Source organism: Rattus norvegicus, chromosome 4 (genome assembly GCF_021556685.1).
Source record: "Rattus norvegicus strain SHRSP/BbbUtx chromosome 4, alternate assembly SHRSP_T2T, whole genome shotgun sequence".
Taxonomy (NCBI): domain Eukaryota; kingdom Metazoa; phylum Chordata; class Mammalia; order Rodentia; family Muridae; genus Rattus; species Rattus norvegicus.
The window spans coordinates 96,768,969-96,774,833 of NC_141537.1; the positions used below are offsets into that span (position 1 = coordinate 96,768,969).

The following is a 5,865-nucleotide window of genomic DNA, read 5'->3' on the forward strand; positions in this document are numbered from 1 at the left end:
ACTGATGAAAACATTTGGATCTGATTTCCACAGGCTCTAATTTGGCTTTCAGATTTCATCTCTCAATTGAGAATTTTTTTTCACACCAATTACAATAGAAAGTAACAAAAATTAAGGTTTTATATTACAAAATCAATAACTAAATAGCACACAATCATTTGCTTCTGGTATTGTAATATTTCCCCCACTGCAACATTTGCAGTAAACTGTTTCCTCTTTGAGTTCAATGATTATGAACATCCCAGTTGCTTAATGCTTTCTCTGAAAACTAACAAGGACCAGGAGTGTGGTAGTCTTTGAATGCCCAGTGTTTAAAATTTTCAGAATTAGCTTTCATCTATTTCTCAGTAATAGTTTTTTGTTTGCAGCAATGATGGATAAGTTGGTCTTGGAAAAAAGTCCATGAAGCTTACATAGCAAATAAAAGCACACTGTATCTCTTGCCATCTCTGTAAAGAGCAGATGTATCTCTTACCATCTTTAAAAAGCGTGGTCCTCTGTAGAGTTTGTATCACGGTTGCAACAATATCAAAGAATAGAAGTAGAACCATGTTTATTATAAAATGTAAACTTTATTTCCTTTCTCAGAGGAGTTGGTCCAAGAAAAAAATGTTCCATACTATAATAATTTAAAACAACTTTATGAACTCCAAAAACCATAATTGTTTCCCTTCAAGTTATTTTCATGAAAAAATAGGGTGAAACTTTCCTAATTATGTAACTCTGCTTTGGGGATCAAAAGCATCATTGCTCTCCACACATTGCTGAACAGATAAACAGACTACTATTGTACACTTGAGCAATTAGTCACATGGGCTTCTACTACAGGAGAAAAACAGAATTGTCTCCATGTCCTCTTTGCTGTTAGCCCCCGAGTAAGATTAGCATCTTGAACAGTTAGAGAAAAGGACTCAATTATCCAGCCCTTAGATGCCTACCTTTTGCTGACTGTTTATGAGGGGACAGTCTCAATACAGCACTTCCAACTGGGAAACCTGGGACTGATTTAGAGTATCTCTTATATTCTTAGAACTTGAGGAAATGACAAAGGTCAGTTGCCAACTTAAAGAGGACAGAAGTCACGGCTTACAAACAAACAAAGGAAGTTCCTTAGCAATAAGACCATTTAAAACATATGCCAATAAAATGTTCAAAGAACCTCCACAGGCCTCCAAAGATAAACACATGATTTCTTTTGTTTTGAAAAGCTTCGAGTACCTGCACCTTTAAACTCAAATGAACAAACAAATAAAAGATGTTAACGGTTTCTTTCCGCTAAGGAACTATCATTCCAGCAAAGGGAGGCAAACAGTAAATTCTTAGGATGATAATTAAGGTCTGTGGTATGCTAAAAGGTGACGTATTTTATAGGGTAAGTGGCAGAGAATACGAATCTCAGTACAGGAGTACTGGCCACCATAAGTTGGACGCTTATCAGATTACCTTGACCAGTCAGGCTGTTTCTTTCTGAACACTCAGGGTCAGAGCTCTCATCATGACAGTGGGGAGCACTTACGTTGGGAGGCTGTCTGGTATATTCCAGAAACAGAAGATTGCCCTGGCTTAAGCAAAATGGTGGGTATGGGACATCCAGAGGGACAGGGTTACAGGAAGGAAAACAGAAAGTACAACATCCAAGGCTGGCAAGAAGAAGCCAGTGTGGCCAGAAAGGGCTACATGAGGTCTGAGAATTCAAAGAACAGATCAAAGAAGCCTTGCAGGCCCCAGGGAAGCCAGCTCCACAGGAAGTGGTCTGGAGATCACTTGTAAAACAGTGAGCAGACTTGATGAATTAAATGTCAGCCTGGAAAAGGGAAGAACTGAGTCTAGTTCCCAGCTTTCCCCTAGCCCTTAGACTACACTGGGATGATTTTAACAACCAGTTTTCCATTTGTGCACAGTGACTTAGCACATCATTTTTTTCTGACAAAAGCTTAATGGCTAGATTATGTTAGAAATAAAAATTCCGGCTTGCATCAAGACATATGTATTTGCATTTCATATTTCTCTCTTCTTTCCCTACTTTATAAGTATGTATTAAAAATGTGACAGATATTATCTATAAATCTACTGGTGAAGAAGGAAAAACCTGGAGACTTCATAAAAGTGAAAATGAGGTAACCATACTACACTTGTGCTAATAAACTTAAGAAAGGGCCATTTTATACATGTCAAACTGCTGTGGTCTGCCAAATACCCTATTGGGATGGTAATTACCAGACTGAGATCCTTAAATCAGTAAAACAAGCATTTAGCTATTGTCCTCAGCCTGAAAAGTTATTTCTGTTTGTTGTTGTTTTTGTTTTGTTTTTTACATTTCAATTTTTTTCTTTAAAAAAAGTGAGTTGTGTACAGGGCTGTTAAATGATTTATAGACAAGGGGAAAAAACTGTGCTAGAAGCAACTTATTCGTCATGTTCATCTTCTTCTTCAACTTCCTTCTTTTTCTTGCTCTTTTCAGCCTTGACCACCCCATTTTTGCTGCATCAGGTTTTCCTTTAGCTCTGTAGGCAGGATATCCTTCTCATACTCTTCAGCATGGAAGCCTTCTTCTCATAAAGCTGATTGTCATCCACAGTGTCTCCTAGTTTCTTTGCAACAGTTCCAATGGATAAGCCAGGATGCTCGCCTTTGAATTTTGGGCGGTACTCAGAACAGAACAAGAAGAAGGCCGAAGGAGGCCTCTTGGGGGCATTGGGGTCCTTGAACTTCTTTTTGGTCTCCCCTTTGGTGGGGATGTAGGTTTTCGTTTCTCTTTCATAACGAGCCTTGTCAGCCTTTGCCATATCTTCAAATTTCCCCTTTTCTTTAGCAGACATGGTCTTCCACCTCTCTGAGCACTTCTTGGAGAACTCTGAGAAGTTGACAGAAGCATCTGGGTGCTTCTTCTTGTGCTCCTCCAGGCAAGTTTGCACAAACAATACTTATGAGGACATTTTGCCTCTCGACTTAAGATCTGCTTTGCCCATGTTTAGGTGATTTTCCTCCGAGAGGCACAGAGTTGCCCGGTACCTGTCCTGCTCTCTCTTGCTGTCTCTTGCTTGCTGACTCTGGCTGTCTCTATGGAGCTCAATGTACTGCAATGGCTCATTTTTTCTATTTTTAAGAGTTCACTTTCTGGGTTCGGTTCCACATTTGGTTTATGAGAATTAAAGCTGGCAATTGTATATCACTTCAGGAATCATGATTTTCTTTTTCTTTTTACAAAGAGAGAGGACTTTTATCTTTTTTTAAAATTTTTTATTAGATAAATTTCTTTACTTACATTTCAAATGTTATTCCCCTTCCCAGTTTCCTGTCCATAAGCCCCCATTCTCTTCCCTCCCCCTCCCCCATATGGGTATTCCCTCTATACACCTCCTTATTGCCCCCCATATTCCTCTGCACTGAGGGTCCAACCTTGGCAGGACCAAGGGCTTCCCGTTCCACTGGTGCCCCAACAATGCTATTCTCTGCTACATATGCAGTTGGAGCCCTGGGTCAGTTCATGTATAGTCTTTTGGTAGTGGTTTAGTCCCTGGAAGCTCTGGTTGGTTAGCATTGTTGTTTTTATGGGGTTCAAAGCTCCTTCACCTCTTTCAAGACTTCCTCTAATTCCCCCCAAGGGGGTCCTATTCTCAGTTCAGTGGCTTGCTGCTAACATTGACCTCTGTATTGGAAATGCTCTGGATGTGTCTCTCCGGAGACATCTATGTCCGGGCCCTTTCAGCATGCATTTTTTAGCTTCATCAATCTTATCTAGTTTTGGTGGCTGTATATATATGGGCCACATGTGGGTCAGGCTCTGAATGGCCATCCCTTGGGTCGCTGCTCTAAACTTTGCTTCCATATCACCTCCTATGGATATTTTCCCCCTTTTAAGAAAGAGTGGGAGCATCTGCATTTTGGTCATCCTTCTTGAGCTTTCTGTGGATTGCATCTTGAGTAATTCGAGCTTTTTGGCTAATATCCACTTATCAATGAGTGCATACAATGTGTGCTTTTCTGTGATTGAGTAATCTCACTCAGGATGATATTATCTAGTTCATTCCATTTGTCTATGAATTTCATGAAGTCATTGTTTTTGATAGCTGAGTAGTACTCCATTGTGTAGATGTACCACATTTTTTTAATCCATTCCTCTGTTGAAGGGCATCTGAGTTCTTTCCAGCTTCTGGCTATTATAAATAAGGCTGCTGTGAACATAATGGAGCCTGTGTCTCTGTTGTATGTTGGAGCATCTTTTGGGTATAAGCTTAGGAGAGGTATAGCTGGGTCCTCAGGTAGTGCAATGTCCAATTTTCTGAGGAACCTCCAGACTGATTTCCAGAATGGTTGTACCAATTTGTAATCCCACCAACAATGGAGGAATGTTCCTCTTTCTCCACATCCTCACCAGCATCTGCTGTCACCTGAGTTTTTGATCTTAGTCATTCTGACCGGTGTGAGGTGGAATCTCAGGGTTGTTTTGATTTGCTTTTCCCAGATGACTAAGGATGTTGAACATTTCTTTAGGTGCTTTTTTGGCCATTTGTTTAGCTCTGTACCCCATTTTTAATAGGGTTATTTGGCTTTCTGGAGTCTAACTTCTTGAGTTCTTTGTATATTTTGGACATTAGCCCTCTATCAGTAGTAGGATTGGTAAAGATCTTGTCCCAATCTGTTGGTTGCCGTTTGTCCTAATGACAGTGTCCTTTGCTTTACAGAAGCTTTGTGGTTTTATGAGGTCCCATTTGTCCTATTCTTGATCTTAGAGCATGAGCCATTGGTGTTTTGTTCAGGAAATTTTCCACAGTGCCCATGTGTTCTAGATTCTTCCCCACTTTTTCTTCTATTAGTTTGAGTGTATCTGGTTTGATGTGGAGGTCCTTGATCCACTTGGACTTAAGCTTTGTACAGAGTGATAAGGATGGATCAATTTGCATTTTTCTACATGCTGACCTCCAGATGAACCAGCACCATTTGTTGAAAATGCTATCTTTCTTCCATTGGGTGGTTTTAGCTCCTTTGTCAAAGATCAAATGACCATAGGTGTGTGGGTTCATTTCTGGGTCTTCAATTCTGTTCTACTGACCTATCTGCCTGTCTCTGTACCAATACCATACAGTTTTTATGACTGTTGCTCTGTAATACTGCTTGAAGCCAGGGATGTTAGGAATCACGATTTCTAACCAATAAAATTTCCCTTGTAATAAATGATGATGGTAGTGGTGGTGGTCTTTATTCTCCTGTGAGGCATTTTAATTGCATAGGTTACAACTATAGTTGAAATTTATCTATTTTTTTTGTTTGACATTTTTATTGTCTCATTAGACTCTGGACAGCCAAGGTGAGCTCACATTATAAATTTCAAAATAGTTTTTTAGTGGTTTGAAGTCATTCTTCAAGGTCTTCCCCTACAGTCCTTTAAATACAGAAAGGGGAAATTTTTGTTCACATGTTATTTATTTTATTTATGACATTTAATATTGCCTATAATTTATTATGTTTTAAAGATTTATTTTTATTTTATATCTTGGTATGTTTACCTAAATGTATGTATATACTTCATATGCATGTGTGTAGCCCACAAAGCCAAAAGATGACACTGGCTGAGTTTCACATGATTGTGAGTACTAGGTGCTGAGTAGCAAACACCATCATCTGCAAGAGGTCAAGATCTCTCAACCACTGAGCCATTCGTCTAACTTTTCTTGATTCCCCTTGATTAAATGTATTTAATGCTCTCTGCATCCAAATCCTGTGGGAGGGAGAGCTGAACCTTCAGAGAGGCAGACACGCCTGGGAAACCAGAAGAGACTACACTCTGCGCACATCCAGACGCCAGAGGAAAACACCAAACGCCATCTGGAACCCTGGTGCACAGAGGCTCCCGGAAAGAGCAGC

The 5,865-nt window shown here is 39.8% G+C and overlaps 1 pseudogene; it reads right to left on the minus strand.

Moving 5' to 3' along the window:
- Positions 1-2,405: 2,405 nt before the first annotated feature.
- On the minus strand, positions 2,406-2,969 carry Hmgb1-ps19 (high-mobility group box 1, pseudogene 19; annotated as a pseudogene).
- Positions 2,970-5,865: the final 2,896 nt, after the last annotated feature.